We start from the raw sequence: 12,484 nt of genomic DNA on the forward strand, positions 1-12,484 counted from the left end.
CCTGCCCAGCCCGGTGTACCAGTGCCCGACGCAGGCGGGCTCGGAAAAAGTGCACGTTAAACGCTGGAGCCGCGGAGAGGGGCTTAGCGCCCGGCTGCTCTGGGGACTCACGGTGGGAGAGCGTTTTAGTGGGGTCAGGGACCCTCTGTCCCCCCCCCTCCGCTTTGCCCCCGGTTTTGAAACCAAGCAGTTATTGCTAAATCGGTCGGTTCACGGCTACAAGTAACACCCGTTATTTAGGCAGGTCTTCAAGATACAGTCATTTCCAAATTAGCTTGGACAAAGTAGGGCCCGGCCGGAAAGCAAAAAGTTGTCGTATACGTCCTCGGATGCATTTGCAAGAAGCTGGAGCTAATCCTTTTTCTTAACTTTGGTGCCTGGTAAGTCTCATTAGCTGTAGCAGATCTGCACTCGCTACCATGTAGCTTCACACAACTGCCTACGCTTTCATAATATGATGGAGCTACCTATAAATAAATATAAAGGGAGGCAAAAGGTTCAACAACTCAGTGAATTACGCTGCCCCTGTGTGTTACTCAAAGGCAGCTCGTTAATTAGATTTGCATCTGAAACAGGCAGTAGGAGTTTGGGGAAGTGTTTCAGAGATAATTAGTATTAATGTGCTCGAAGGGCACACAAATACACCTTTGAAGTGAGTCACGACAGAATTCAAACGTTTGACCTTGATCGATATATTTTTTTTTCCCCAGTATCGGTGAACATGTAGAGGTCTATAAAGTATTTTTAAAGGGCATTCCTACGTAGAGCAAGAGGATTTTCTTACAGGTTAAAAAGGAAGCTTTTACTAGTGGGAAAATAAGCGAAAGGATATGACCTTTCCTTAAAAGCAACTCAGGAGGACGAAAAGGTCTCGAAGCTACTCCCTGTTTTAAGCTGTGCTTAATATTTAGCAGTTCTCCAAGGCTAAAAGGCTTTTCATTATACAGCCGTCTGGAATAAAAAGAAACATATAAAAAACCCACAAGCACCCCTCTCCGCCATTACCACCCCTTCCTCCCCCTTTTCTTCTCCACCAGTTAAGCCCTAGCCTCACAAGGCGAGTTTGATCTGGGGATGATAAATGTTTGTACAATTAATTCTTTATTGCTGTTTTTTCTGCAGTGCCACTTCCAGGCACTAATGCAGTTCCAGCACGTTTAAGTAAAAGTAAACGGTTAGGAATTAAAATAATTAAAGCACCGGGTCTGGTTAAAAATAAGTAAATAATAATAAAAAAATAAAACGGAACAGGGCAGGACCCTGCTCTTGCAGTGCATGCGGGGGGGATGCTCTTACGCGGGCCAAACCCGCCAGCCCCTCCCGAAATGACATTCGGGGGGCTTGCCTTGGGGGGCCATTTCGGCCCCCAGCTAGCCCGGGGCGCCCCGTGCATCGTCCCGTCCGTGCGCAGCTGACATTTGACGGGTCGGGGTTTGCGGGGAGCTTTTCATCAGCTCTCGGAAAAAAAACCAAGCCCGCAAGATCCTTCCCACAGCCCCCCCCGCCTCCCACCGCAATAATAAACCAAAAAGACTAGTGGGTGGAAGAGTAACACGTTAATGACTTTTGCTCAAATTGCTTCCATCTTGATCACATTTTCATAATTAGCACCATCATCTACAAATCTTTCCGCCCTGGGCATCTAACACAGACGGGCTTCCCAAGCGATGTGTATTCTACTTATTAGGGAGGGGAACACTTATAGGTCTGTCATTAATGGTTCCCTTTCAAATGAAATGAATATGACCTCCACTGAAATATCAAAGGGCTGTAGCTACCTCGACTCACTTGGTACAACACTGAATAGCGAGCAACCTTAAGTCGTTTTGCTCTAGTCAGACATCTATACAATAAAACATAAGCCCGCTCTTGTATATTTTGTCTGGTGACCATTTCTGAAAACAAAAAGGGTCCCTTTGATGTGGTCTAATTCTATCAGAGGGTGGGACGTCAGATGTGGTCTACCGATCCTTTCTGGAAATATTTTTAATTATGCCCCAAAGCTTCTTGTAGCCCCAAAGTAATAATCAGAGGGCAGTTTAAGTCTGTTACTTAGTGTGGAGGGGAGAATAGGCTCTAGACCGTATGTAACTAAATTAGAATTACTACCTATAATGATCTATTAATTCGCTTGAAATGTGTAACTCTAAATAGAACGTGCTAGGTGTCTATTATTCCTTATGCTTGATCCTGCTAACGGGATATTTCTAAGCTTTCTTATGGTTAAGTCATAAAGGCAGCATTTCCCCTGCAAGTCATAGGGTAACAGTGAGCATTTGAGACAGATGTTTGTATTCTTACAGCGTGCTCCTACTCCAGAGCACGCAGGGCACTCGTGTTAGCTGATCGTCCTTGGTATAGGAAGGGTGGTATATTCCGATATACACGTTCAAGAGCTTTGTGACAAAGCAGTGCATATTTCTATTCGGGTATTGCATAAAAGTAAACCTTGAAAAACAATGTAAAAATTTTGAAAGCTCCTCTCCAGAGGGGGAAAAAACAAACAAACAAACAAAAAACTAGCCAAGTTTTTGCAATGAATCAGCTTTAAAAGTGCCGTGATTCCAGACGAGCTCTTCCTACGCGGTCCAACGCCGCCGCTCCCTCAGCTCGCTGCCCGGCTGAGATTTACGGGCTGCCCTGCTCTAACGAGAGGGAAGTCGCAATTTGTAGAGTAATAAATACCGAGGCGGTGGGTGGAGCCCCCAGCAGAAAAATCGCCCTCCTTCACCAATTAAAAATCCATCCTAGCTCCGACGTGGACCGTGGGAAGGTCTCAAGGAAAACAGCCTTGGTGATGATTAGGTGTTTGCTAGCGACTGAGCTAATGCCACCTTCTGAACGTAACTTTCCTGTTTGCTGCAGTTTGCTTACACCTGCTGCTACTGATGTTGGACAGAGGTTATAAAATTCAATTGGTTTTATTCAGCTATATTTTGTTTTCTTTGTGGCTTCCTAGTGAGGTTATTCTGCACCCTGTGAACAATATAATCTTGTTTAAATTACTTTCCAGACCACACAGCATCACATTACCCACCTTCATACATGTAGGCAATATTGTTTATTGGATTGTACACCCTTAACTCCCGAAAAGCAGGAGAGAGTGGAGGAGGAGAGCTCTGGGCAGTAACTTCACAGCTTCCAAAGCTTATGATGCTTTTTCAGGTGGAGAAAGTAGGATTTAGGTCATTTCAAAGGTAAATAGACACAAAGACCTCTCTGAAGGAAACATTAAATATGTAACAGGCATGCCATCAGTTCCCTCTTTATGTTTTTCTTTTTCGTAGTTACTTATTATGCTTTTATGTAAAATCAGTCAGAGGTCTTCAGATTTAGGATGGTACAGTTCATTCTATTCTTCCAATGTGAACCATTGCTATATTACACTTCAGACAATAAATTCATTTAGAACTTATAAGCCTCCATACTTAGGTTAAAGGCATGTGTGGTTGACTGATATCATTGTGATCTGCTGACTCATCTGTTATATGTATGCATTTAAAATTATTATCATTAATTATATATTACTTTAAATTACTTAAATAATTATTACTTATTATTATTTAAAATTATTACTATTATTATTATTGTTTATAGTCTATAGATTATTCATATCGACATGCAAATGCCTAAATTCCTTACTCTAGAAAATTCAGTTACAGTCAGCAAGAGTTTCCTTGGCTGAGGACTGAAGGATTAATCCTTCATTCAAAGTCCATGAATTCACTAAGAGCCTTTTATTTAATGCATGTGAATTTGGATCAGGCCCAATCTTATTACTAGAAAAATTATTTTCCCTTGTTCTAAGATAATCTCTTAATGGTTTATTGAATGAAAATATTCAAAACAATGAATGCAGAAACATTAAGCAAAAATTTCATTCTCTTTCTTTGCTCTGTTGCTTACGCCTTTTCAATACAAGAAAGAAAGGAAACAGTAGACAGAAATGTAACACTACTGAAATATGTGCCACGGTACAGTTCAGACAACTGTCATATGGTTTGTAAAGATTTGTGGCAGGCTCAAACAGTGCTACAATAGGGATATTCAGACCATACAGAACTGCAAATTGTAGCCATGAAAATAACTGAACACAAGGGATGTAGAGAAGTCTAGAAGAGGAGTGTGAAAACAATAGAAATGTAATTTGTTGATAACATGGGGACCAGATTTGTACACCTGCTTCACACTTTTGATACCTCATTCATCACTTAATAGTCTGAGCTCCTGGAAAATCTTTTTTTTTTTTTTTTTTTTTTTTTTGGTAACTCAGCGAGTGTTTTTGAAATCGGCTTCAAAGCATTTCTTTAGATTTACAGGGAAGTGTGGTGTAACTGAGAAAAGTATCTGGCCCATATCCATGATGTAATTGTGCTTCGTGCCTGAAGGGCCTGCTATTCAGATAAATCTCCTACTACTTTTAGAATCTATCCCCCTGTTACTTTGACAATCAGAGGCTTGTTATGATCTCTCTGAGCCCTGTAAATCTTTGGGAATTGAGTTACCTGAAGATAAAAGATCTCTTTTTCTCCAAGCTGTGGTTGGATCAACACTTTGCAAAGTCAGATGACAGGCATAGGGGTCAGGCTCAGGTTGGGCCTGGGCTGTCCAAGCACTGGGGATAAAAACAAAAGGTAGCTGCCTTAGGGAAATCCCACGTGCATAAACGTATGTCCCTGAAAGAGAAAACCTAGTGTCAGGAATTAACTACTCTGTATGTAAGACTAGTAAATGTTGCTTTTAAGCTTTCCTGGTTTTAGAACAGACTACTTCAGAACAAGGTTTGCATCATCATATGACTGGGGTTTTCCCAAAAAATCCCATTCATGGTTACAGGTTGTACCAAGGTGGTAATGATGTGAAGTATCTTGAGGATGTTTTGCCTAGATCAAGGAACCAAAAAGAGGGCCAAAGAGGCAGGAGAAAAACAGGCAAGAAAAGAAATCAGAGTTACTTTGTTCCCCTTCTGGTCTCTGCTGTGGTCACCAGGAGGTCTGTGGATGGGGAGAACACGGGACCAGGCCTTAGAGCTTACCCAAACCAGCAGAACAGTGGCCTCCACTCAATACTGTGCAGCCCATACCTGTCCTGCAGACTCCCTCTTCAGGGAATGACTGAAGGTCTCTCAAGCTGGATCTGGAACTTGCTATAGGAAATTATTTGCTGAGGAAAACACGTGGCCTTTCTTTCTAACTATTTTTCTCCCTATTTTGTGGAAGCAGAAGTCCTACTGCTGAAATCCTTCTCACCAACAGTGCATACAAATAGAAATTAATCTTTTTTCAAATTCTGCATCCCCCTGTCTTCCTTTGGGAAATTTACACTCTTCATCTGGCACTTCAGCACTGATAATTCAAGAGATACCATCTTCTGAGCAGCTGCTGGGCTTAGCAGTACAGCTACTACACTGAGCTCCCTTTTTCTGTGACATTTCAGCATTGCTCCCTGGGGTGCTGGGTGTCTAAGCATCAAACCCTCTCTTCTGGCTTCTCCTACAGCCCCATCAGCCCCCGCTCCCCTCCAGCCCCTGCTGCTCTGTCTTGAGTAATTTTGATTTATATGGGAATATTAAAAGGAAATTCAGTTATCAATGGAGGAAATGGAGGAAAATACCACTTTTGTCTTTCTTCAGATGAAACTGATTATTACTGTAGCCTTCTCAATTAATTAGGTTATTAATCAAGTGATCAATACCATGTTCTAGACATCCTATATCTGAGGCAGTGCATCTAAGAAGGTCTTAAGACAAGATCAAGACAATTTGGGTCTCCCGTTTCAACCCAGTTTGACAAGTGGGTAAGGTTGTCAGAGCTCCTAGATCTGAAAGTATATTCTTCACCTGTAACATAAAGAGGGAAGTTTAATAATTAAATAGCGTGTTACCTTAGTGCACTTTCTAATCTGAGAGACTTCTATTACTTGTTTTGTCCTCAGAAAAATCGCATAGAAGCAATGACCCAAATTATCAAGGTGTTAACCAAAAGAAATAAAAGATATTCCTGAATAATCTTAGAAGGAAGCTATAGACATGATTCGTGATTGATGACAGCAATGGACTGAAATGGACTGAGGACTGCCTGCGACACACATGGTGTTACAAATCCAAAGGGAAGACCTACATCCCTTTCTCACTACTTGTAGCTTCTGGTATAAATTGGTGATTATTAGCTCCACTGGAATATTTTCATGCTGAAGAGGGCTTTTTTTGGTAGCAAAGCGTTCATGTAAGCATCAGGTATGTGAAATCTTGGTAACACCAATATCTACAGCCAAGTTCCACATGGCTGGAAGTCACAAGTGAGTATGTAATGGACATTTCTCTCAGTACTATTTTTGGCAGTATATTTGCCAAAGTTTTTTTATACATCTTTAACCCTTACTGCCAATTCTCACCTCTCTTCACTGTTTTCTTTCAGAGAGTCTTCTCACTGGGAAATGCCATACAGTCTCCTCTTTCCTCTAGATGAGATGTCTGATAAGGACAGGTGAGTTTCTATTTCATTATGTCTGAATATGCCCTGCATCAGTGAGTTACATCTCATAGATGCAGCATCTTTGATGTCTTTACTGAGGCCTTTTTTCAGGCAGGTATGTATGAACCAGAATTTTTCTTTTGGCTCATTTTAAAAGTATTGATGCATCTTGCAGAGATAGTTCCTTAGTGAATGGTGACCATCTACAGGAGACTGTATAAGTATTTAGTTATATTTTCACAACCGAAAGATCCTGCTTTCTCAAAAGGGTATTCCTTACTGCCACGAATCTCCCCTATGAAATCCAGTTATTTGCCTTAGTAATCTATTTCAAAAATAAAAATAAATTTCCAGAGCTGTTCCTGTATAATTTCTCACAAACCATACATGGAAAATTGTTTGAGTCCTAGTCAAATCCTTCAGCTACTTCTGATTTTATTTATTTATTTATTTATTTATTTATTTATTTTCTCAGAGGCCTCTGAGACTCTTACTTGTCCATAGCTGTAGTTTGCAACAGAGAAGAAAAGCAGCCTCTGTTTTGGATGCGCCTCTTTCAATCCAACCCCACCATTTGCTGTGTTGATGACTCTTGCTTTAAGACTACAATAAGGACCTGACTAGGATCATTTCCCAATCCAAAACTGTAGAACAATCTAAATATTACTGGAACCTAGATGAGTCTCTGTTTGTAATGGACATTTAACCACAGAAAGTCAAAATACATCAGGAATTTCTTTAACAGAGGTTATGCATCCTTTTTTTGTTTGCTTGTATTAAATCTTTGCAGAAGGCCATGTATTTCCTTTTCCAGGAAAGCAAAGAATCTTACTGAAATATCTGGAAATTACCTACCATAAACAGATCGTCCAAGAAACAACAGCCTTTGCAGAATTTCTCTGCTGGATATGTTCACCAGAGACTGCAGTGTCACTCATAACCCTTACTCTTTACATCATCAGGTCTTTAGCAGACATATTCTTCCAGACTAAGGCTAGCTGTTTTTCAGTAGATTAGTTGACAGAGCTTTTCAGTAGATTAGCTGCAGGAATCCAAAGAAAACCAGATACACAAACAAAGTGTGACCTCCAAACCAGTCTGGTAAACCAGGTAGCAGTGTTACTCTTGTCTCCAGGTCAAGCTGGAGCTTGAGGTTCATGTCCCAGGAACATGGACTGTTGAGGTTCATGTCCCAGGAAACTTTTGCCTCCTGCCCCAGTCTGACACTTCATCATTGTGCTCCAGGGTGGGACAGTTCAGAGACTTATTCACCAGTGGTACCATTTCCTCTCGAGGCAGTGAAAAGGTACATTTTCAGTCTACTATTCAATCCAATTCAGCCTAGATGTTAAATACCCAAGCCACACTCTTTCCTGGGTGAATGAAAGAATAAGCAGGGGAAGTACACAAAGGTGTCTTCTTCTCCCTGTGTGCTCTTGCCTTCTCTCATCCTCTGCCACTCAGGAGGATGAAAGTGATGCCCAGCTAGGCTTGCGCCTACTCTCATTCTTCATTGCCACCTCAGACTTAATCACTTTGCTATTCTGAGAACCAGCAGGGCTGGTCAGCCCGTGCCTTTCCCCCTTGCCTCTCCGCTGCCTGTCCACATGGTGCATGTCACAGCAAGTGTCCTCCCTTCCAGCCACCCATGTCGGGCCACCTCATGAGCCCTCCTGGGCTAGTGAAGATTGTAATTTCCCAAATGAGCTGGATGCAGCCTCTGTCACTTGCACCCTCCACTAGTTAAGGAATGGGACGATTCATTTATAACCTATAACAAGGTTTTCTTACCTTTGTAATGTTTGAAAGTTAATAATTGCTGGGAGTGATCTGCAGCAGACAGACATTCAGAGAGCTTCCCCTAAAATAAATCAGCGAAGTTATTGCCGGACAAACATCTGGACTAAAGGAGAACAGTGGGTTTCATAATCACCTGAATCTTATGGAAGAAGAATGCAAGTAGTTGTAGAGATTTGTTTATTTGCTTCTGTCTTAAATTTTGAGTTTTCAAATATATATATTTTTTCAGGTCACTCATTAAAATCTTTTTTCTTAGAAAGAAAGATGCCCACCCCTGAACAGACCCACACAGACACAGACACACACATGCACGCACACACACCTGCATCCCCTAACCAAATGTAACGCCTGAACTTGCAAACCCTTTGTCATGACAGTAATCTTTATTCACGTGGGCAACCCCGCAGGACTATTCATGCAATGGAGAATTACTCACATGAGTAAAACTTTGCAGGATCAGGTCCTGGATCTAACAACAGCATTTTAATTACAGACAATCCCCAAGCAATGTGTACAAAAGAGTTTTTTCCTGGACAATAACAAAGGTTATTAGCCTGTTCTTTTTTCCCCTTCTTGCTCTTTGGTTTAAAAGGAGGCACCAATAATCCAAACCAAATAAAACTGACCTTTGAACCTTTTCTGCTGTACTTTTTCTCATGCCATGATTTCTTTAGTGTGTTAGTGATCTGAAGGCTCGTTCTGGGCTACAGCCACTTTCCCAGACAGGACTGCCTTTCGTCCCCTGACAAATCACTGCTGAGCCCCTTTTGTCCTGCACCACTTTGATCTCACCTGCCTGTCAGGAAAAAAAGAACTCCCGTACAGTCAGAATGCATTGCAAACAAATTGGCAACCATTTCATTCCCATACACCATTTCAACAAAGATCAAGGTAGAGATAGAGAATTTTTAACCCTTTCATTGACCCGTAGAACCAAGGAGGATTGTTTGATTATGGTGGAATGATAAGATAATTTCTTAAGGAGTTGGAGGGTAAAAAAGAAAACAAAACAAAACAGAAAAACAACAATCCTCCGTGGACCATAACTTTGTGTCATATTAGCTGTCAAATACAAAGGAGTTATCGCACGGTGGGCAGTGATATGTTCAGATACAAGTTTTGTAGAAGATTGCTTCTTTCAATGGACAGCTGCTTATGCATAAACTAAAGAAACATAATAGGTATTCTCCAATGTGAATGAAATTAATCCTATTGTAAATAGCCACTGGAGTATTTAATGGGCTATCCGAAGCCTTTCCAATATACAAACTTAGACTTAGCCATAGGTGAGTTTCTCTCCCAGTTTAATCTCTGTAATCTTTTTTTTTTTTTTTGGGGGGTGGGAGGGGGTGTGGTAATTTTAGAGTTCCTCGTCACATAAAGTTTAAAAAAGGGATTATGTAACAATTTCAAAGTAACTTAATGCTTGGCAATGACTTACCAAGATCTGTGTATTTCAGGCTGTGATATTAAAGGTATCCAGTCCTTTGCTAGGTCAGTTACAATGAGGCTACAAGGCCAGTCCTGCTCCCAACAGGTCACGCTTTGTCTATTTTTTTAAAGGCAAAATTTCCTACTATCTCCAATGAACAAATATTAGCATAACCATAGGTGCATTTCTGCTGTTTACCATTTATCTGAACCCAATTATTACCACGTGCCAGCCTTCTGCCCTCTTTCCACGGTAGGAGCCCTGTTTACCTAGTAGTCTGCTTTCTATTGAAATACCTCAGCACATTTATGTTAGTCTAAAATGCACTGGCAAGACATTTAGTACTCAGAGAAAGGAAATTCAACACATCCCTCTCTTCTATCTAAAATGATCAAAAGACTAAACATAGACTTTTGGAGAAAACAAAGCTACACCAGTAATGAAAACAAGAAAGTATATTCAAGCCTGCTGCCAAACATGCAATAATGAAACAGTGGCATACTACAGTAAAGAAATATTTAAAGTACATTTCATAACTAAAAGCTGAAAGCTCTTATTTTCCTGCCACACTCATTTGATACAAACAATACGTTGACCTCTCTTTGCTTCTTAACTTCAAATTTCAAGTAACTTCAGACAGCACTTTTTGACAGTGAGATCTTTGGGAGAAGCTGTCAGAAAGTATACCCTACTCTTGGCTGCAGTGCTAAAGCCATTACCAAAAACTAGGAGCTAGACTAACAACAGGAGGCTTCATCATTCCCAACCAGGATCAGGTACTCCTTTTCAATAGGACCTCTGCTCACCTGCACTTGTAGTTCTACTTCAAGGGCATTTTATGACCCTTCTTTTTGGAGATGTTCAGTACCTCCTGGCTCAAGATCAGCTTTCAAAAGGGCAAAGAGAATCTTTGAGACTCCTTCCCCAGTTGTATAAAGGATAGTTTTATCCTAACAGCTGTTCATCAATTAATCCTAAATTGCATACTTAAAAAAAAAAAATAAAAGTAGTTTCTGTAATGAAAATCAGTAGGTTTGGAGTAGGGTCATTTTTCAGGGAATTTCATGGGGTTCTTTGGCCTGATGTACAAATGGAGCAGGTCACCTAGGGACCTAAAAAGGATTAGACCTAATAAAAATGCTGCTGATGGTATATGTCGTAATGCTGGTAAAGCTAACCTGAATGCAACTGCGCCAGTTCAGGTATGATCAGGAGAGATCATAAGTAAAATTCTGTAAAGACATATATATAGCAACTGTGAATGCAGCTGCACTGATTGCAATGAAATGTCATCAAAAGGTACCAGTGAGAAGTTCCTTTACTATACTTATCTTCAGATACGTGTATGGCTATCTGGAACTTTCTTTTTTCCTTTTTTTTTTTTTTTTTTTTTCCTTTCAGTATATATTAGAGCCTTTCTGAGGGTGGTCTTTCCCGGGAAGGGAAGCCACAGCTTGTATTTGAACCAGTGTGTGCAAAAGTCAGCTCCAAGTTAGCTTAGTGTATTCACTGCTTTGACTGGTGCTCTTCTCTATGTAATTCTACATACTACTTTCAAGTTAGTTTATTATTTTTTTTCTTTTCTCTCTCTCTTTTTTTTTTTTCTTCTTTGTTACCTGTTCCCATCAGCTACTTAGGGTGCACTCACTGTTTCTTTTTTTGAGCCTGATTATTTATAATTAGCATTTTCTGCTGCCATGTAATTGTGCTCTAAACTCTTTCACATTGGGTTAATTCACTGACTTTAAAATCTATTAATTGACATCCAGAGGGAAAAAAGTAAACATGTCTTTAAAGATGACATGAATGGTTGAATCAAGATTAGGTCCCCACTCTTTTAGTCCCTGATTTTAAGGCAAGGCTGCAGTCTTCAAAAATCATTTGTCTTCAAAGCTCCAAAAAGAAATGGAATGAGCAGGGGTCAGACTCAAGAGCATCCCTTGTGTGCTGGAGTTAACATTACCTAAGTACTATAGATGATCACTAATTAGTGCATTCAGTGGGCACTCTGAAGACCACAGGATTGAAATATCTTATTTGAGAATAAGCAATTGTGTAAAGCAGACTAGATCAACTCTCTAACAGGGGCAGCAAAACAACTCTTCTGTTACAACCTGTAACCAGAGAGAGGTCCTCAAGGACCTGCTAAACCATTCACTATTGCCCTCTCCCATTATTCCCAGGTTAGGATGGCCACAGCACTCTTGACTATACAGGCAAGTGTTCTTCCTTCTTAAATTCAGTTTTCAGTACAGCTCTGCTTGTCTTCATTAAGGAACATTAGTGTGTCCCTTGGTCATTAGGAGATTGGGCAATAAAAAACAAAACAAAAACAACAAGAACAAAAAAACTCTTTGCTGGCTGTTTCAGATGCAACTTGGAAATATTCTTAAAATTAAAGTCACAGTACAAATAATAATAATAAAAAATAATTATTTCATAGTTCAGTTGAATTCAATGGAGTTAGAATTTGCTATCCACAATTGCATCTGAGCAAAACAGGAGTACCTAACAGAGCAGCAAATTATAATCAAATATTGCTAGCTTCATGAGTTTTGAATCAACAGCCATAAATATTTTCTAGGTGTGACAGCTATAAGAAAAAAATCTTAACAGAGACAAGAAAACATACCATTTGACATATATACCCGGCCAATTTTTAAGAGTATACAAACACTGAGTGTTCTTTGTGGTTGTTTTATAAGAAACTTGACAGTCAGATATAATTTTCATGAAAAATAAGAATAATGCATATAAAAAAGGAAAGATTTGCCAAAGA

General features: G+C 40.2%; 1 long non-coding RNA gene across 1 annotated transcript; it reads left to right on the forward strand.

Annotated features, from left to right (window-relative positions):
* The first annotated feature begins 61 nt into the window (after positions 1-61).
* Positions 62-8,901, forward strand: LOC121071118. The gene is made up of 3 exons (XR_005820393.1): positions 62-380; positions 6,417-6,588; positions 8,530-8,901. It is a non-coding gene; the product is annotated as an uncharacterized LOC121071118 (long non-coding RNA).
* The last annotated feature ends 3,583 nt before the right edge of the window (positions 8,902-12,484 follow it).

Source organism: Cygnus olor, chromosome 5, assembly GCF_009769625.2.
Source record: "Cygnus olor isolate bCygOlo1 chromosome 5, bCygOlo1.pri.v2, whole genome shotgun sequence".
Classification (NCBI taxonomy): Eukaryota; Metazoa; Chordata; class Aves; order Anseriformes; family Anatidae; genus Cygnus; species Cygnus olor.